General features: G+C 48.9%; 1 protein-coding gene across 12 annotated transcripts in view; it reads left to right on the forward strand.

Annotated features, from left to right (window-relative positions):
- The window catches only part of ELFN1 (extracellular leucine rich repeat and fibronectin type III domain containing 1), an 86,022-nt gene that overhangs the window by 7,499 nt on the left and 57,861 nt on the right, over positions 1 to 20,662 (forward strand). For 11 of the 12 annotated variants that reach the window (XR_014886846.1, XR_014886845.1, XR_014886847.1 and 8 more), the window contains exon 2: positions 10,033 to 10,145. The exons of the other annotated variant lie outside the window; for it this stretch is intronic. The gene's annotated coding sequence lies outside the window, so the exon portion shown is untranslated. The remainder of the gene's footprint in view (positions 1 to 10,032; positions 10,146 to 20,662) is intronic. 12 annotated transcript variants of the gene reach the window in all.

A 20,662-nucleotide genomic window follows, 5' to 3' on the forward strand; every position in this document is an offset into this window, starting at 1 on the left:
GAGATGAGCTCTCACCGTTCCTTGCAGCATCGGCTGTTTAATGTGCCATCCTCTCACCATCCAGTCTTTACCAGGCAGAGCTGGCTGTAAGCATCCCCTGTTGCTCAAAGCAGCTCTCCTGACACCTGCGGCTTGTAGCAGCCCGCTTGCTGACCGCCGGGTGCATCTCTTCTCTGTGCTGAGATGAGCACAGCTTTCCAAGAACAGTGCACTGAGCAAATGTCACCCTGCAGCCCCAAAATCTATCAAAAAAAAAAAAAAAAAAGACATCAGCATTAATCATCCCGTATCATCAAAACAAAGTCACTGTAACTGAGCATTGTCAAAGGATAAATGTCTCGACTTCAGTGCTGTCCCAGGTGCAGTTTTTCTCCGTCTCCCTGCTCAGAGTCATGCTGAGGAGTTTGGGGCATAGGAACACCAGGTGCTGCACTACCCAAACCCCTGCCCCGTGATATGGTTTAGAAAGAGCAGCATAGCCATTACTGTGCTTGTCCTGCCCCTGCTCAGGTCGCAGGAGGTGCAAAAGCTGCAGGCAGGCAGGTGTAGAAAGGGGGAGGGATGGGGCATCTCAGGACCCGGGGGATAGCAGATGTAGTGCTGGTGTTGAGCCGACTGACTCCTGGGGGTGCAGGAGTGACTGCAGTCGTGTCGCTTCCAGCTGCCTTCCCCTGGGGAAGCAGCGCTGAGCAGTGAGTTGTGAGCACTGTGTGCGGCCTGAGGGGATGGAGAGCTGCTGCCTGGCCTCTGGAAGCGCCTCTTCTGCTTCAGGTGCAAAAGTTCAGACCGGCCTCCTGTGTTTTATGGTGCTGTTGACCTCTTATCTGTCTGGGTTTCAGTCTCTGTCCCTGAAGGCTGTGGCACCCGGTCTGTGCTAGGAAAATACTGGGCTGTGCAAAGAGCTGGGCATGGGTGGGCCCTGCTGCTGTGCCCCAGCTGTGTGCGTGAGATGGATGGAGCCTCTCCTGCTCTGCTCCCCGCTTACAGGGGCTGTGTTCTGTTCTGCCAGCTCGGCCCATCCTCACTTCAGGACTTCCCCGGAGCAAATGTGCCCACTTGGATGTCTGCTGTCCCCCATTTACATTGTATAGGGAAACCCTGAGGTGTGGGCACGAGAGCAATGCAATCACTTCTGGAGAACACCTCCCACAGCAGAGTAAAAGCAAAACTTCAATAAATCGTCACGTTTCAACAGCTGTTCCAATTCACAGAGGAGCAGAATTCAGCCAGTGGAGTTCGTGCAACAGCTTGGAATTTAAGGAAAAGAGGAGAAATAAATCTGTGTATGCAGTCCTTACAGCTTCCTGAGAAATGCACACAGAGTGAATGTCACCACTAGATCGGTTCAGAATTTGTTACTACTGTGTGGGTCTGTTTGCTGATCCTGAGCGTAAGGAATGGGTTTGCAGAAAAGCTGTTGTCTTCTATATTAAAATCCTTTTCAATTGTGGACTAATTTTTAGTTCTCTGAATTATGCATTAACTTGAAGGGGAAAACAAACAAACAGCTACTTTTTTGCCCAGCTTTCCTTCTTCCTATGAAGAATTACTGCTTCCTATTCTGATTTTTTTTTTTTCCCCCCTGTCTGATCTCTATCTTAATAAGAGATCAGCCATAATGCAGTATTGTGTTGTATAGCCCTTAGGACACCTCTTTTGCACTGAAACTCTGACTTGTGGCAGTGGGCAGAGTACTACAGTTCTCATTTTAATTAGGCTGGGAAATAAGTATTTTACGTATCGATCTTGTTTTTCTCCCCATTCATTTTGAAGTTCCGTTGCCTGTATTTTCAGCAGGCCAAATCCTGGCTGTTGGTCCCAATCCTGACTTGATTCTGTGGGTTTGGCTCTGAGCAGCTCCTCGGGGATCCACTTCAGCCCTGGAACCCAGGTGGGAAAACAGCCTTCAGAACTGGTCACGTCCTTCGTGGCCACCAGAGAGCCCCTTATGGCAGCTGGGGGAACCGTGCCTCGTTGGGAAGCCTGCAGGAGAAGAGACATTATCTGGAACGTTGCTGCTGGAACTGTGTGCTCTGACACCTGCTTCTGCTCCAACCACAAAACCCAATTCCCTTCTTTGTCCCCAGTTTTGCAGTGCAAGGAAATTTGGGCTTAATTTTAAATGTTCTCCCGAATCTTGGTGACGGCAGATTGACGCAAGCGTGTGCTGGAGCAGGGCCTGTTCTCTTATGCATATGGATGCGTACACAGCTGTAAGCTTTTTCCATCTTTAGGCTTTCACATCCGACTGAGATCTTCTCCCCCTCCCCATCTTGTGCAGTGGCCTCCAGGGTGAGGATGTTGGGGTGACCTGAGTGGAGAAGTGCTCATCCCTGGGACGTGGAGGACACCCATGATCCAGTCAGATATCTTCAGTGATGTTCCTTGCTTTGAGGAGGTGGAATGAGACCTTTCTCCATCAAAAGCGTGCAACTGGAACTTGCTGAGGCCGGAGAAATAAATTAATTCCCCAACCAGTGAGGTTTGGGTGGCCTTTCTGGATGCTCCAAAGGTTGTCTGTCAACTAGGCCAGGGCTGGTTTGGTGCTGGCCAAGATGCAACACTATGTGATGGCATGCTGGTGTGTCCTCACCTCTGGTTAATCTCATTTCTAAAATATTGTTGTCTCTAAAAAGGAGCCAACCCAGGCAGTTCTGCGTGGGTTTCTTCCTTCTGAAATATTTAATTTCCTTATTTCCTATGGCCAGGTTGAAGTAGATGCTCCCTCTGCAGAAAGTGTTCTCTGACATCCCTAGATAGGATTCTGCAGTCTCCAGTGGTTAAAGTGCTTAGTTAAGGTCCAGGGATGTTTTTTATCCTGATTTGGTCTGTCTCCACCAAAGCACAGGGTTTGTAGTGATGAGCAATTCAGGGCTTATCACTCGGTGGGAAGAAAGCTGTGAGTGCCAGACCCGTGCTCATGCAGGCAGGGAAGTGCATTAATTTTTCCACATCAGTGGGAGCTGAAGCTGTTGCCTCTAGCTGCCAGGAGTGAGATACAGATGTGCCGAATGGCTCCTGGGGGCAGAAACCTGTATAGAAAACTTGAATATTCATTACATGCCTTGGAAAGCCTTCTTTAGGATGCATCCCAGATGCTGGTCTGCTGTTGGCCACACAACAGGTGGCTTAGGCTCCCTGGCTGGTGGTGCTGCTGGAGCACATGCTCTGTGGCTCTCTTGACTTTGAGGGACATGGTTTAGTGGACACGGTGGGGATGGGTTGGTATGATCTTAGAGGCCTTTTCCAACTTTAATGATTCTATGATTTCACTAATTTGGCTCCAGAGATGTGAATGAGGAAGCCTTGGGCTGGCTGGAGGGGCTGCAGCAGGGCAGCAGCTGCAGTGGGTCAGCATGGGATGGCTGTTTCCCTCTCCTATGTAAAAACTCCCCTAAAGGTGGGATGCTATGGTAACACCCCCTGCGGAGAGACCTGAGATGCATTGACTGCAGTCAGGACAAAGTTACCTTCCCAATTACAGCCTCCGGCGGTACATGCTGGAGGAGAAGGAAAGGCAGTGAGTGAAATGAGCCTCTGTTTATCGTCCTGAAGGTCTGTCCGTTAGCTAATGAGGCAGATGGCTGAGCCTCTTATTAAATGATGCTTCTTAGCACTTCTGTAGAGTTATAGGTAGTAACTCATTTAAACCAGAGCTCTGTATTGACAAGGGGCTAAAACCAGCACCTCCTCCTGCCCATGATCTGGTTTTGGTGTGCAGGTGGTGCTGGGGCCGGGGGCAGATTGGGGTCACAGCAAACTGTGTGCAGTGAATCCAACCCACAGGCAGCCTGGCTCAGCCCTGGGTGCAGTGACTTTGTAAGGCAACACCTCGGTGTTACTCAGCTGAAACACGGGCTGCTTTGTCCAGTGGGTAGCAATGTTGATGGAAGTGATATTTAATCCAAGAAAATACATGATACATAGTCTAGGGTTCCTTGCTTATCCATCATATAATGCAGTGCATGGGGATTAAATATCCGTCCTGTAAAGTTGTTTGAGATCAGTGTTGTTATTTGTTTTGCAAATGATCCTGACAGGGATGCTGAGTGCTATTGATTACCAATAGTTCTTTAAAAATTACTATTATGCTGCAAATTATCAGGCTTGGGGATATCCAGTTATATGATAATGGAAAGGCATTGGTGTGTTATGACATGCATCATAATAAATTTGCTCTTCATATGTAATGGAGGTTGAAAGGGACAAGATTTATGACTGATAGCATAAGCTGTCTGCCACGGTATGTCCAAGGGAACGTGATGGAATTGCCTAGTTGTTCAGTGTGGCAAAAAGTAATAATGATTAGGAAGGCAATTTAGTTGAAAGTGAAGAAAAAAAGCGCCCTTATTCTGAGCAAGATCTCCTTTATCTTCTTGTTAAAATATGTAAGCCACTCCTCTAATTCACAGATAGTTGAAATCCCTCATCGCTCTCCTATATTCCATTCCAGGAACGCCTACAAAGCACTGCATGGGTGACATTGTGCTTCTGCGCCTGGAGAGCTCTGCTCTGCTGGATTTGCTGGGAAAGGCTTCACCTATCTTGTGGCCATGGCTATGATAACAGTGCAAATGAGAGGCCTGAATGAGATGCATGGGTGCCCTTGAAGCTGATGGGTTGGGTTGTGTGTTCTCATCCTGATGATAACTGTGTGGTAATGCAATCGTTTGACTTCCATGCTCCACAGCAAGGCCTTCATCTTCTGTGCCAGGGAGGAGCTGAAGAGTTGCTCTGGGCTACGGTGACTTGAGCAGAGTCACAGGAACCTTCCGTGCCTTGGGGACAGTGCAGGGTGCTGTGACCTTGGCTGCGGTGCTGCTTTCAGTCTCCTTTCCATCCCGGCATGCACAGAGGGCTCCGTGATGGGTAATGCATGCAGGAAGGTGCGCGGAGCGAAGGTTAAATCAGACGCCTTTCACCGTGGCCATTCTCTGCTCCTGGCATCCTGCTGCAAATACCAAATGACGGCAATGCAAATAAGCCGTTTCCTCATTGCGCTGCTGATCTATGGGAGAGCCCACAGACAGCGAATGCCTGGGTCTGCTCTCTATTATCATGCTCAGCAGCAGCTGAGCATGGAGAAATACATGTCCAGGAGCCAGCGCTAGCAGTAGTGTGTGTAAATCAAAAGGAAAGGAAAAACAGTTTCCCTTCTTCCTCCGGCACTGTCTTAGCATCCTTGGCCACACAGTCATGTATTGCACCAAAAGTCACCCATGTGGACATACCGTGCTGTCCTTACGGCCGCCCAGCAGGGCAGTACCCACGGGCAGGAGGCCTTTTCTGCAGACACCAATTCACTGCCACTCCACTGTTTGCACTGGGAGTGCTTGCAGAGCAGCTACAATTTCTTTAGAGAGGCTCAACACTTGTTAACGTGGCACTTTAGATGAGAGAAGAAGGCGGCGTGGGCTTGTTTAGGCGTTCCTCTGTGAGCTGTCTGACATCTCCTAAAGATCCAGCACCAGCCTTCCACGATCCCACATGGAAATGGGGTGGAGGGGGACTGAAATCCCAACAGGCTGATGAGTATTCAGAGCCCACACGCACTGCTGTCACTGGAGGCTGGGTGCTTCCTGACCACCAGCAGGGCTGCACTGTTACTGGCCCTCCCTCCCTTCCCCCTTTTGTGGATGCTATCAGTGGAAGTACTGCCCCTTGACTTGCAATGAAGTAATTATTTATCACGCTGCTCTCTCAGGCCGAATCCTCTGCAGGTTGCTGTGTGCTGTCCCCTGACCTGTGCGTAACCACGCTGCGATTCAGGAGTAAGCGGTAGCTGCAGAGATGCTGTTTGTCACTAGAGAAGGGCCAAGCACCAGGGTGCATGGGGGGTGACCTTGGCTTTGCAATGTAAATAAAATCCTGGGGCTTTATCAGCGCTTTAGCTGTAGGATTCTTTGCTTCTAGAAACAGTCCCGAGAGCTTGAGAACTTTTTGGAGGAATTGCAATATTGAGAGGAGGAGGTGAGAGGAGGAGGGTGATTCCAGGAGAGGGGGAATCAGGATGGTGCAGTGAATAGCATCTATGCCCCAGAGATGATGGCTCAATAGGCCTTCTTATTGTCATTGCAAGCAGATCTCTTTGGCTGTTTATTCATCTTCTTTTTCATTCCCAGCTAAAGCTAGGTCAGTGTACAGCGCTGCATAGGAGATGCCCATATCAGGATTCAGAAGCATGCTTGTTTTCTGCAGAGGTGTGCACAGGTGTGAACATACTGGAAAATGAGGCTTTCCAGTGCATTGCCATTGTGGGCACCTTAACCTGATGTCTGTGACCCAAACCCTCCCCGCAGAGAGAGCTTTCTTCCATCATCTTTCCAAATAGCAAACACTTCACAGCGACCCAGGAGAAGCTGGATGGAAAGGAAGAGAGCCCTTGTCTGTCTCTACTGGTTGTGTGGGCCTGAAAGTAGCAGACTGAAGTGCCACTGCTTTCATCACCTTACTGCTTTCTGGAACAACCGTAGTGCGATGCCACGTGTGTGGGTTCTGGGACTTCTTTTGGTACATCATTGCAATACATCTTATGATTAAAAAAATAATATATGAGATGGTTATGATTGGAGCTATGCCTTTTGGCTGGGTGGACCAGTCATTTCTCACAGAAGCAAAGACAGAATGAAGTTCAGGAGGGATCCAAGCAGCAGGGGCTGCACAACTGCCACACGGCTGTGCAGAGCAAGCTGCCTGCGTGAAGGTGGGCTCCCCCATCTGTGCACTACTGCTGCCTTTCAGTTTGGTATTTTTCCTTTCCGTTTTGGAAATCCAAGGGCTGCAGAGATCCTGATGTTGGAGAGCAGCTGCCAGTGCGTGCAGTTCCTCTAGAAAAAGGGATCTATCAAAACGGTTCCTTTTTGTCATGTTCTAATTTTGCCACTGTTGGTTTATTTTTGTTTTTTTTTTTTTTTTTTTGGCTTCTTTTTTTCCTACTGTATTCTTAAAACTTCCCTTTCAGGGCTTAACAGCTTAACCATTTCAAAGTCATGCCAAGCGGAAATGTAGCATACGATTTTCTCACTAAACATTGTGCTGATCTCTCAAATGTATTCTGGATTTGTATAAAAGCTGCAAAAAACTGGGCTGGAAGAGGGTGAGAATTAGCACTCGGCTGTGGATCCAGGTCTCTGCAGGCTTAGGAAAGCTCTGAGTAAGCAGACTGTGCTCCTTGCCACCTTGCTCTGCAGTGTTGGCATGGCACGGTGTTGGAGGAGATATGTGTTGAAACAGATATTCATCCTGAGAATGGGACCGTGTTTAAACTGCCCTTAAACGGAGGTTTTGGTTCTGGCTGTTGGTCCTGGGATCTGATTCGTGCTCCAGGCTCTGCTGCCAAATCCCTCTCTGGGTTTCAACCTCTTGGTCCTCCCTCTTTTTCCCAAAGAACTCAACCCCTGTGCAGCAGGAGCACCCGATGGGAGAGCATGCTGCTCTGGGAGCCAAGATGAGTGTTGTATGGTCACAGGGACAGCCCTGCTCATTTGAGAGTGACTCTTGCTTGGTCTCGTGCTCCCATCAGGCCATGAATAGCTGCATTTTTCTTGGGAGGAAGGTGGCAATGAGCATTTCTGGAAATGCAGGCTCTTCCTTACTCTCATTGCTAGCAAATGCGTGCTATGATGGAGACTGCTGTGGACTTGGGGTTTGGGGTGATGATACAGGAACAGCACTGGGCACAAGAAGGCAACTTGGTGTTTGAGAGCTGGGAGGTTGGTGCAAGTTCTTCCCAAAGCCATAGATCATTGAGAACTGTTTTTCTGCCATCCCTGGCATCGTTCACATTAGAACACATCGGATGTTCCTCATTGGCAAAAATAGACCGTCGCCCTGAAATGGGCTCTGGATCTCTGCATCCTCCTTTAAAGATGGTCAGGGCTGGAATATGCTTTCATTACAGCCTTGAGGCTTGCAGGGTGAAGCAAGGAACAGCTCATGATTGTTAGAAGCTTTTAAGTTCATAAAGCTTAATCATTTGCTAATAATCAACGTAATACATGCCGTGTTGTATCTAGATGAAGAAATGCCCACGGTCCCCCAGTCATATTCACCCACATGCTGGTGCAGTTCAGAGCTCCACGTTGATGTGAATGAGGGGTTCCCCAAATGGAGCCCTGTGTGTTTGGTCAGAGGGTCCAGGCAAGGGCTCAGGTGAGCTTCTGCAGGTCTCACTTGAGTAAATCCTGGTGCAGAAGATGGGCTGGTTCCCATGCCCTGCTGGAGCTGTGTGCCTTTGAAGCAGTTCCAAGTCCCCTCTTGTATCAGCAGAGTGTGACCCTGTGATTGATTTATAATGTACCTGGGGGAGAAGAGAAGGGTGCCTGGAGGTCTCTGGGCTGCAGGCAGAGGTGAAGAAGGCAGCATAGAGAGAATCCATGGAACGGCAGACTATGGAAGGAGGGCGTGTTCACTGCTCACAGGACCTATGGATGTTTGGTGCTGGGAAAGGGAGAAGAGTGGTTCCCCAGGTCCCCTCCTGCTTGTGGGTGGGCTCGGTGCGTGCAGAGCAATGTGGCGTGGTGCTTTAGGGGTGGTCTGTGCTGCTGGGAGCCCTGAGGGGACGAAGCTGCAAGGGACAGTGATGAAGAGCACTTTTGCAGGAAATCTCCCCTCAACTTTACTTAACCTTCCCTCCTTTTCAATTAATAACCATCAGGACCAAGCTACTTCCCTAGCTCGCGGGGGAACTGAACTAAAGAAACCAGTTGCAGTCATGTTGCTGGAGAGTGTCTGGCTCCACTTGAGTTGTTTTTCCACTATTTGGGTAAATAAGTTAAGACACTGAGAAGGGTTGCAGAGATGGTTGGCAGCGCTCTGCATCCCCCAGGAGACCAGGGCAGCAGTGCTCATTGGTGGGAGCAGCCTGAGCACGAGGGGTCGGTCCTGCAGTTCTGTAGAGGGAAGGGAAACAAGCGGCCTCTGTTTTAGCACCGGATTCATTGCGAGGAGATGTGCCAAGGATCATTAGTGCCACAGTCATCATTATCTTTTGCTTGGATTAGTTTTTTCCATTTTCTTTTTTTTTGCCTTAAAAAAAATAAAAAGGCTTGTTCCCGTTAGATCAGATACAGACAAAATAATAGCAGTATCACAAAGATTGAGGTCTGCGAGATTAAATTTGAAAGGGAGGAGAGATGAGAACTGTGGCCCTGCTCGCCGTTACAGCAGCAGTACAGATAAATGGCTCCGTATGCAGATAGCAGGGCAAAAAGAAAAAGGGATGCTGGGGAGAGATGGCAAGAAAAACAGGAATTAATCAGCAGATTCAACCACTGTAATAATGCAGTAAACACAGAAAATTGCATTATATTATCTCCTGGGCTTTTCATTGTGTATATGAGCCACAAAGCCATCGATGGGCGCCGGGCTGCAGGTGTCAGAGTCCCCTCCTTGCAGGGAAAGGCGTTTGTGGTGTAAAAGGGAGAAGCTGTTCAAACTGCATCAGGACAAAGTGGCTCATTTTGAGCCTGAGAAATGTACTCAGTGCTCAGAAATTAAAAATGTGCTTTTGGGAGAAGTTTTGGGGCCCTGTTTGTCGCCGATGTCCCAACAGCTTGCTGAGCTTTCACTGCCATCATGGGACATTGCTCAGGCACAGGAGGAAATGGATCTGCTGCAGATTCTCCCCGATTCTAATGGATATGATTTTGTACTATTGAACCCAGTCGTTCAATTTCTCACAAGGAATGAGAAGTAGCCGATGCTCCCTCTTCCCTTGTGGTCAAGGAAGTAAACACAAAACGTCTGCAAATGAGTTTCATCCCTCCTGCTCCCAGTTCGACTGGGAACGGCTCAGCCCTGGGTCCATCCCAAAATATCCATTTAGGCCATGCAATGATTCTGACTACCTCATGCATGCTAGGTGAAAGAAGATCTGCAGTTTATTTTTAAAGCTTTGGGCCAAACGCTTGGGCAATCCTAGAAAAAAGGGGCTTAAAATATTACCGACCTCACGATAGCGCAAAACTGGAAGAGAAGCAGCCCTAAAACTTCCCAGTGAAACCCTTTTTCTCTGCACTCTTTTATCAACAGCTCCAACCATGATCAGTGCATAAATCTACCTTCAACGCAGGATGCTGGAGAGATACCAAGGGAGAGCAGCGTGTTCCTGGCTGCATGGTGAGGAGGGAAGGATGCACACACAGGTAGGAGCTGCTGCTGGGTTCTCATCCTCTGTTGCCTGTTTGGATTGAACTAACTCTGCTTGTTGATTGGAGAGGGGAAATAAGTTGTTGACTAGAGGGAAGCTTGAGAAGCGATTCTTCAGGCTTGTCTGAAAGCACTGATGTGTTTCTGGGACCTGCTCTGGGATCTGCCTGGCCAGGCAGATGGTGGCATTTTCTGCTGTGTTTGCTATTGGTCTTCATTTGCCCAGTGAGATTCTGCCCAAGTGCTCATGTAGAGGCGGAGCAGTGCTGGGTGCACCTGCAGCCAGGACAAGGCAGCTCTGCCTTCCCTCCCTGCAGCTCCATAGAGAAGTGGAGCACGTGCTTTGCAATTACTCCTTCCCAGAATCCAGCCCAGCATTGCATGTGAAGTCGCTGCTGAGCTGCCTTTCGCCATGGGAGCAGAGCTGGAGGCTCCTACCAGGCTCTCTTAATCCAGCCTTGATCCGTGCACTTCAAACAGCAGTCTTGTTTTAGGGATGTGCTGAGCGCTTGTCTCCCGCTAGGCTGCTCTTCTGCCTGTGAGGACAGTGATGTGCTGAGATAATATTTTATTTTTGAGTAACTCTTGGCTACTGGTCAGCGCTGCATTGCAGATTGACGTTTCTCTTGGACACCCATAGTTGTGCTGATGGCTTGTATGGTGTCCTGGATCAGTGGTGTGTGGCAACAACATGAGCTTAGCTTCTCACCCCCTTATTCTCTTGGTGTTGACACCTTCGGATGCAGTGTTACCTGAAGTCAATCCATTTCTTTCCATTGCATTGGTCACTCAAATCTGCATTTCTCCATTTGGACACTTGTGTTCATTTCCTGCAGTGATTGCTGGGGACAGGATGGCTCCTGCTGGGGCTGGGGGCTGCCTTCCTCTCAGGGCCTCTTTGGAGCTGGCTGTGTGTAAGGGTTGGAGTCCCTGTTGTGCAGCATGGGGAGGAAACTCATGCAGGGACCTGTGCTGGAGCGTGGCTGTGCTGGTGGCTGAGTGGGGTGGGGTGAGATGTGCTGGGGGCCAGAAGGAGCTGTGGATTTCTCTGTTCAGATGGGTTTTTCATGCATGTTTTATCAGCGCCAAGATTTCCTTGTCTGTGGGAAAGGCTGGGTAAGTTGGAGAAGCAGCACAGGTTGTGTTGAGAGCACTGAGGTCTCTTGGAGTGATGCTGGGTCCTGCTTGGATCTGAGGTAGTAGCATAGGTACTTCTCCACGTGCTTTCTGGTCTCAAAGATGAGGAGGTGAAATGTGGGCTAGGTGGTGTAAGAGCAGCACATCCTGCCTGAGGAGCCTGTGTTAGCCTTAGGAAACGTCTGACAATGCATGTTCAGTAGATCATTCCTTCAGAGCAAGGCGCCTTTTATGTTCCCACTCCCAATTATCCTCTTAATTACTCAATGAAATGCCCAATAAAACAAATCACTATAATTTCTATTTTATTCTCTTGTCTATCACGGTTTACTTAAGAGCACAGGATCCATTAAGGAGGCCCTTTCTCATCAGGGAATGCTTTCCAATAGATCATACTGACTGACTGGCTTTATGTTCCTATTCTGCATCTCATCCTCACTTCCCATGCCAGCTCACTAATTACCAGGGCCACCAGTGCCTGGGAAGCACTGCCTCCCTCACTGCCCATCCACAGCACTGCGTCTGTGACATCCCCATGGCAATAAGTTTTGTGACATCCCCATGGCAACGGCCCATGATGTCACCAATGGAGATTCTAACTTTGTTGAGCATCCAGGCAGTGGGGCTGAAACTCTTGGGATCTCACATCTCTTGAGAGAGGGAGGAATTAAAATGCAGGGAAGCCTTCCTTTAAAACTGCTTTAGATTTCCCAGAGGAAGGGAGGGATGATGATTAGAGGGCTGCTGTGGGCAGTTTTCCCCTGCTGTCTCCTGCAAATCTGGGGTTTTGCTTACGGGAAGCTGAGCCCACAGCCATGGTTGGTGTGTGAGGCATCCTTCCCGTGTCCCCAGCTCTGTTCTGTGGTGCACTGAACCCAAAGCCAACCTGGGATATGTATCCTCAGCTCTTCCCCAAACCAGCATCTGCATTGTCTTCAGTGCTTTTTTTTAATTCATAGTATAATGAGATGCTGCTCATGCACAGACAGTGAGGGAGGGAGATTCATATGCACGCCTTTCTAACAACAGGAAAATCACCTAAAAATCCAGCTCATGTGGCGGGGTGGCGCAAACCACGCGATGCATTCAAACTCCAGAGCTCACCCAGGGAAGCCACCTCGATGGTAACTCATTCAGTAGCAAAAGCAAATCAAGCAGGTGGAAGAATCAATCTCTTTATTTTAGTTTTTCTAAGGTAGGAATAAAAGTGATATTTCAAAGGGCAGCGTGTCTCAGCTGAGAGGCCGTGGGGAGAAGCTGGCACTGCAGAACAGACTGTCCTGTCTCCCAGCTCCTCGCATCGTAACTTCTGAGCTGGATTCAATAGAAATAAATGTTCGGCAGTTCCAGTGGTGGCCTTTGGAAATGGAGCTAATGGAACAAGGCAAAAAAATCGTTACAACGTTTTGACAAGCCCTTAAACATTTGTGCTCAGTGATGGGAAGCCTGGGACCCACCTGCGGGAAGCGGTGCCCTCCGTTAGTGAAGCAGAGGCCTGCTGCTAATTAGGCAAATGATGCTGAGCTGGGTGGCTCTGGTGGCACTGCCTGTGCTGGGATGGGAGCGTGGCAGGCGGCCAGTTCTTGGAGAGCCGGCGGAGGAGAAGGCAGACTGCTGCCCCGGGATGAGGAGGCTGCGGTGATTAAATAGGATCTGCTGAAATCCTTCCAAAGCGGGCTTAGGATTTAAGAGCCATCAATGTCACATGGAGGGTCAGTCGCTGCAGGACACCTCCGGCCTCCCCCCGTGCCTCTGTTTGGTCCCTTTTGAGCACTAGGAAATGCATCCTTCGTTTGCGAGCTCTTTCATTCTTTTGTGGAAGGGCCAAATCTTGGCAAGGAAAGGCACTTGGAGAGGGCAAGGATGGGGTTGCGCACACCAGGGTCAGAGCTGTTTTCAGTTCATGCCCCATTAGGAAGATGACACTGGGACTTCCACCACGGGAAGGTATTTTTTTTTCCTCTCCACCTTTCTCCTTATTTTCTCAGGCAGGAAGGGTTGGTTGCAGCAGGGAGACTTGCACACATCATTAGGGCAGAGTGACCAGCTCCACGCAGCCATCAACCCCAATCAGAGCGACTTAAAAGGCTGCGCTTGCTTTAATCATCCAGAGATGCTCTGGCTTGTCGGTGTGAACCCAGGGCTCCTGGATGCAGAGGGATGGAGCTGGGGAAATGATGCTGAGATGAGACTCCTGGTATTAAAAAAGCAGCATTCCTCACCTGTGTGCTGGCCTCGGGGCTGGCCTGGAGGATGAAGTCCTTCATTTACTGTCTCCTCATTTCCCTCCATGGAAAGGAGGTGGCCGTGAATCGATGTCTGTGTGAGCAGCTCTGAGATATGCAGGCAAAAACTGCCTGCCTGCAAACCGATGGCTGCATCCAGAGCTCTGTGAGTTGTGTGAACACAGCCCTGCTTTGCTCGTGCTGTACTTTCCACACACCAGCTACAGCCGTGGGTTCTTCTCTTGGCTTTCTCCTCTCCCCATGGCAGCCCCACATGCTGTGTACATCACACTTGGATGAAGAAAGGACAAGCACGTGAGAAACATCACAACTACCCCCATGCTGGCTGCAGAGCATGAATGTCCTCTCCCAAGCATTCCTGCATCCACAGAGGTGCTTTCATTGAGATTTTTTTCTAAGGGAGAAAAACTCCATCCTTCTGCTGATTCTTCTGCTGATTTCCACTCCCCTTCAGGTGTTGTGCTGCAGTCTCACAGGTTCCTGGCTCAGGTTGCATCCCAGGGCTGGATAAGAGCAACACAGTTCTGCTAATGACCCCTGAGATGGGGTGATGTAGAGGCAAAGGCTTGGAGAAGATTTATCATTGAACTCAAACTAGGAACCTTCTGCTTGTGAAGCAATTAGCTGGTGTTCTGCCCTAACTGCTGCTCATTAAAGATGAGCAGGGCTGAAGGCAATGTGTAGGAGGCAGCCAGGACATCTTTCTGGACTTTGATTTGATCTCTGCCTTTCATGGCCTTCCCCTTTTGTTCTTGATCACCGGCTTTAAAAGCACATCTTTGACAGGAGGCAACAAAAATCTCCCCTAAGCAGAGGGGATTTTGGCAATGAGCGTTTGCCTTTTGGAGCTGCCCTCTCTGTTGGGTAAACATGAAACGATTCTCTCTGACTGGAACTGATGCTCTGGAGCCATGTTATTCCACTGGGAAGAGGAATTTTCACCCATTTTCAACGTGGATTATTTTTGTGACTGACTGTAATAGTCTCCTTGGTGGTATTAAGACTTATTATGTCAGGATTTATTTCGGTGTGAAGTGATTGGACATGCTGTAGTCCTGTAGCTTGCCATTGTGTGCTGAAGCCCAAGTGATCACCCCATCCCACTTCCTCCGTGATGGTGATGTACACTGCACAGCTGGGCCCATCTCCAGAGGCCGGCTGTTGCCCATTGCCTTGTAACTGCTAACGGAACAAACTGAAGGGAATGAAGTTACTGCGAAAAGCGTGGAAAGATCCTATGGGTCAAAAATATGTGCAGAAAAACTGTTTAGAAAAAGGAGGAGAAGACCTCAGAAGAGGGTTTGCACTTTCAGAGCAACAGTGCAAGCACTGGGAATTCCCTGGTTTTAACAGGAGAAAACACAAGTGAGGATTAAATGTGGATTATGCTGCAGTGATGCTGAGACATCTAAGAAAGCTTTATTTGTCCTAAAACAAATGGCATTTGCTCAGGGGCATGATTTACTGGTGAATTGTTAGAGTTAGATTAACGTAGTTATTTTGCAGTTGGACTTGATGATCTTTAAGGTCTTTTCCAACCTGAGCTCTTGTATGGTTCTGTGACGTTGCTCATGATGAGGCAATGAAGCAGTAAGTTTATTAGCTAAGCAGATGTGTTGGTACCTCTGGGAGCACTGGAGATGTAAATATGATGGATCTGCTTCTCAAAGTCATGAGTGATGCGGGATTTTGGCGACCACTCCTCGTGCTTTACCAGATGTCAGAAGAAAAGGTTGCCTTAAAACCCTTACAGGTTTACCAAACCCATTAGAAATGAATGGATATTGTTGGCATTAAGCTGGTTGCCGTTCTCCCAGCTCCATTAGCATCATGCACATCATCCAGGACATTTAGTTTGTGGTGCTCCTGTCTTACTGCAATGTAGTAAGGATTCAGGGTTGGGTTTGACCTGTCTGTGCAGGGGCTGCTCTGGTCTAAGCAGTCAGCCAGCCTTGAGGCATTCTTGGTGTTGCTCTCTCAGCTGAACACCTCCACAGGTGGGGGTCACACAGCTCGGGTCAACCTTGGATGTGTAGTGATGGATGTAGTTGGGGTGGAGTGGCTAGTTCACACTGACTGAGTTGCCTGAGGCATTAGGATTTTGCTTGCCCTAAGATCCTGCCATACTCTGCGTAGGGTGATGGGCAACTGAACTGAATGTGCAGTCTGGATTGCCCTCAGCTTAGGAGAAAGCATGCATCTACAGCCTGCTGAGCAGACTGGTCTCATTCCCTTCCAAGAAGAGCCCCTGTGTTCGGGAAGGGAACATAACACAGTGAGCAAGGCAGCCCCTCTGCCCAGCAGGGCTCCCATAGGACCTGTAGCAAGGGCCCTGGGGTCAGGGGGAGCAGGAAGCCGTCTGTCTGTCTGTCCATTCTCTTCTACCACACAAGCCCAAGTTAGCCTCAGCTACTTTTGGCAGCCCAGTTCTGTTCTCCAGCAAGTGCTGGGCAGCCTGGGAGGTGACGGGGAGAGGAACGCTCTGTTCAGCAGCTGCACATTCCATTAATTTAATGAGGATTTTTCACAAGGCAGATGGTAAAATAGCTATTTTCTGTTGTCTAATAAATACCATCAGCAAGGCAGAAAATGTGCAATCTCGCCAAGTCTTTTTCTGATTCCTCGCCCTCCTGTACTGATGCATTCCCTGTTCTCTGCTGGGAGCCAATGGGGGCGGGTGGTGGGATGGGAGGGAGATGGGATGCGCAAGGCAAGTCCGAAATTGCTGGCGGGACCAGTGCAATAGGACTGCAGCTCTCCCTGATTGGGCAGAGCCTCCGCGTCCTGCTGGGAGAGCTGCACTCTGGCAGCCTTTGCCGATCCAATTCTCACTTCATCTGATTGCAGTAATAACAACTCGCACAAATTTCCTGCCTCAACCTGAAATCTTCCAGCTCTGCAATGCAAATAATATAATGTGTGATGAGGAGCGCGATGGCAGGGATAATAATAATAATAGTGATGATGCCTTTATTCAATGAATGAGTGAATCAAGCAAGCAAAAATAAATGGCATTCAGAGCTTGAAAATCAATAGGAAGAGAAATCGGGAGGAAATGCAGGGGGAATTGCATTTCTGGGGGAGTGCCATTCTTAGGAGTGGCAGGAAGAAGAGATGAGCGAAGCCCGTTGGGGCTGGGCACTCCTTTCCAGGCTGTGTCATTCCTGAGCTCGCTTTTCTCCTGTGATTATTGCATCTGCTGAGCTCACTGCTGCTCTGTGCCCGGTCCTGGGCTCTCTGCGATCTCTTTGCCCCCACTTGATTTATGGCTCTCGTGGGCTCTCTGATTGTGTCTAAGCAGTTGGCAGGCTGCAGACCTGACCCAGGGCTGGGTAATAACTTGTCTTTTGTCCCATGCCTAGGAGGTTGGCCATTAAAAAAACAGCTCCAGACATCAATTTTCCTCTCTACCGAGGTGGAATTGCAAAATGATGAGATGGTCTTTGCCCTCATTCATCTCTTCTTTACCTTTCTCTTCTTCTTTTTATCTTTTTTTCTCCTTATCCTACTGCACATCACTCTCTTTTCACCCCCTTCCACTATCTCCTCCATCATTTATCACCCTCACACCCTTCTGCACATCTCTACTTCTCCTTTCCCCCCCTCTTGCCCTCTTCTTTCTCATTTTTCCATGAGTTGTTTCCCATCTCAAATACTCCAAGTCTTTTCTTGCTGTGCCTAGCAGTTTGATATCCTCACCTGTAATAGCTTGCTCATGCAGTAATTCTACAAGAGAGCCTTAGAAAACCCAAAGCCTTGGTGGCCAGCATAACTCACCTTTTAACGTGGCTTCCCCTTGATCAGGGATTCATTTCAGGCAGGATTTTCATGTGCACAGCTCTGCTGTTCTGTTAGTAACAAAAAAAAAAAAAAAAAAAGAAAGAAAAGAAGATTCCTGCAACAGGTGAATACATTTCATGGCTCTGATGAGCTGGATGTTTCCCCACTTCCCACAGGTACATGAGGAGATTTAATCAGCTACCACTTCTCATGTTGAGTGTGTGCTTAAAGGATTGTGTTACATACCATGTCTGTGCAGAGATCCCCTGGGGAATGCCCTTGTTTGCCAGCAGGGTTATTCCCATGCTGTCTTGGCATGATCCAGGGGAATTTTCCTGTCTGGAGAGATGCTGCGTAGCAAGTTTGGAGCTGATTTCTTGTTCTCTGAGGTGGTGGGTTCACGTTCCTAAATACTCTACCCCAATGTTATCAGTGCCAGTCCCTGCCCTGAGCTCTTCAGATGCTTGGACCTGGCTACTGGAGTCTCTCCTGTCAGCCCCTCCGAGCAGTGCTTGCTCAGACGAGAGTCCAGCACTGGCAGTGCCCCTTTTCTGGGCTCTCGGGGTGGAGACTTCCATAATCCTAAAGGAAAAGGAAAGCTCCTTCTGTCCTTTGCCTCTATTGATTGTAGCTGCGCCTTTGTGTTGTGTTTATATCTATGTACATCTGTTAGTAAATTAAATATGCAGAGGGAAGTACTGGGAAATGGCACTTGACTTGCACCTCCAGCAAGATCTGCCATAAGGAAATTGATTTCCTGAAGTCCACCCTATCACCACTCCCCTATGGGCACAGGGACAGAGGAGATGAAGAAACCAGGTTATTCTGTATTGCAGGGGTCGCACAGCAGGCTTTCCGTGGGTCCCACCATTGTCAGCTGGTCTCCGTTCTGGTCCCCAGGCATGGGTGGATGGCAGTGCTGGGTGCGGTGCGTGGTGATGTACCTCGGGGAAATGAGTGCAGTGGCAATAGGCAGTGAGCAGCCCTCAGAGCCAGGCCCAGAGCAGCAAGCAGCAAGTATAGGGCTGCCAATTCCTGGGTTGGGGTTGCCAGCTAATCCCAGGATGGAGAGCCCAGGTTTCAGCAGTGGGCTGCTGAGCAATGGCAGTGAGCTGGGAGGTGCGACTTGGAGATATTCCTGCCAGGTTCTTTTCTGAGCAGCACAAATCTGGATTAACCCCCTGCCATGTTGCCAGGTTTAGACACAGAAGATGGGGTAGGGCTTAATGTGGCGTGTCCAGTGCCAGATATTGAAGAATCTCTAAACACAATGTGAGCATGGAGCTGTAGGGCAGCTGTGCTCTTTCTGTTTCATACACAGGAAGGCCATGGGCCTGAGAAGTGGTGAAGTTTCCACACAAATCAGAGGCTGTAATTCAGTTTTCTATTTAGAAAGCTCTGAGACAATGGTTCCCTGTGCTCCACTAGCAAAATAGTAGAAATTATAAGTTTTTCCAAGAGAATGATCCAAAAGGTAATTAAGTCAGAGGCCACCCCTTGCCATGAATCTTGTAGCTTTGGGATAACTGCTTAGAACAGAGTGAAAACATTTGATTTAGGACTGAGATGTTGTAGAAACTTTCAGGAGCAAGCAGAGGCAATAATTCCATGACAGAGCACACTGTTGCTCAAAGGAGAGGTCTGAACTTCTAGCCTCTCCACTGCCCTGAGAGAGCCTGGTCCAACAGAGACCTTGCTTGTTAGTAGCAGACCTCTACACAATGGCACTTCTCAATAGCAAAGGCTATCCAGCTCCATTCAAGACAAAGTCTTCAGCAAACAAGATGGCTGGATGGTGAGGAGAGAGTCTGCAGATAGAAAGGAAAGGTACCAAAAGATTGTGGTAAGATGTATTAGCTTGCTAGCTGGGTTGTGATGTGTCCTTCATGCGTTACTGAGTGCAGCAGCGGTTGCCATCTGGCCCACCTTCATCATCTTAATGATCCTCACTGAGACAGCTGCGAAGGGTCAAGGATCCCTGTTCGAGGGACAAGTACTTGGGCAGAAACTGGCCTGAGGAAATCTGTGGCCTAGTTTTATACTTCGGTGTTGTTCCAATACTCCCTTCACCAGCACTGTCAGACCAGTGTTTCAGGGCATCCAGAGATTCTGCAGCCCGTTGACCAGCAGGATCCAGGTGTGAATGCCAGCATTAAATAACTACATCTGCTTGGACAGACAGTGCAAAATGTGATAGAATCCAGCTCTTTTCAATAGTGGCAGCTGGACTGGTTGGGAGCAGTGGGCATGAAAGCAGCTTAAGAGATTCAGATTGGGTGTGTGCAAAGAGATGTGCACTAGGAGTGTGGTGCAGCAAGAGAACAAGTGGCCAAAAAGGGCTGAGATCTCCGGAATGCGTCCACGCTAAGCCGTGGTTGGTAAAACACTAGAGATGATCTTGGAGTTAACTGAGAAGGGACCTCATTCCCACATCTGAAGGGCGGAGAGAGGACTTTCACCTGCCCTTCTCCTCAATGGCATGACTGGAACAGACTTGCCAGCCTGAAAGTTGTGTACTTGAGTGCTGAAAAGAGAGCCAGGCTTGGAATGTACCTGATTATAGCTGATAAGTGAGGTTTGTTACAGAAAAGCAGGTCTATCTGTCTCTTTGCTCCTGAGGGGACAAGCTCTTCAGCAAAAAAAAAATGAGCAGGAGTGGCTGGGGGATTTTAATGGAGTTAACTGAAATTTCCACCAGGGAGTTTAAGTGTTGGCATTTAGCTGAAGAGGAGAAAACATCTAGTTTTCTTCTGGGAGAAAAAGCACGCACACACACACACACACACACACAAAAGCAACAACAAAAACACCAAGCAAGCCAACCAAGAAAAGAGCATTTTCCAAGTGGAAGGAAGCAGCTCCTACGACATGGGATTCCATCTGCTGGGGTTGTGGCAGACGGACTAATGCTCTCCTTTAGTGGAGGACAGCCTGATACTTTGAGGAGTGACTATGTTTGCATTGGCCACGTAACATCAGTTCTCTACTTGCACAGAATATATTTTAATCTGGAGTTTGTGAGGGCTGATGTGGTGGTGGCTGGCCTGTTCCAGTCCCTAGAGCAAGAGGAATGGGTGCATCTCAGTAGTTACAACTGGAAGGTCTGTCTATCAGAAACAACAGCACTGCCTTTACCTCCCTGCTGGGAGGGAGACTCCCATGCTTTGCTTAGTGGGCCATGGCCCATTTTATGGAGGCACCAGGCAGTACTAGCACAGCAAACCCCAATTAGTTCTGGAAGCAGCACACGCAGCATTGAACTCACTGCTGTTTTGCTCCCCAAGGCAACAATAGGGAAACCAGGCTTGCAAATGGGCTGTTCTCTGGGTGGGCACTGAGTATGCAGCCGT

Source organism: Meleagris gallopavo, chromosome 16 (assembly GCF_905368555.1).
Source record: "Meleagris gallopavo chromosome 16, MGAL_WU_HG_1.1, whole genome shotgun sequence".
In the NCBI taxonomy this organism is placed as follows: domain Eukaryota; kingdom Metazoa; phylum Chordata; class Aves; order Galliformes; family Phasianidae; genus Meleagris; species Meleagris gallopavo.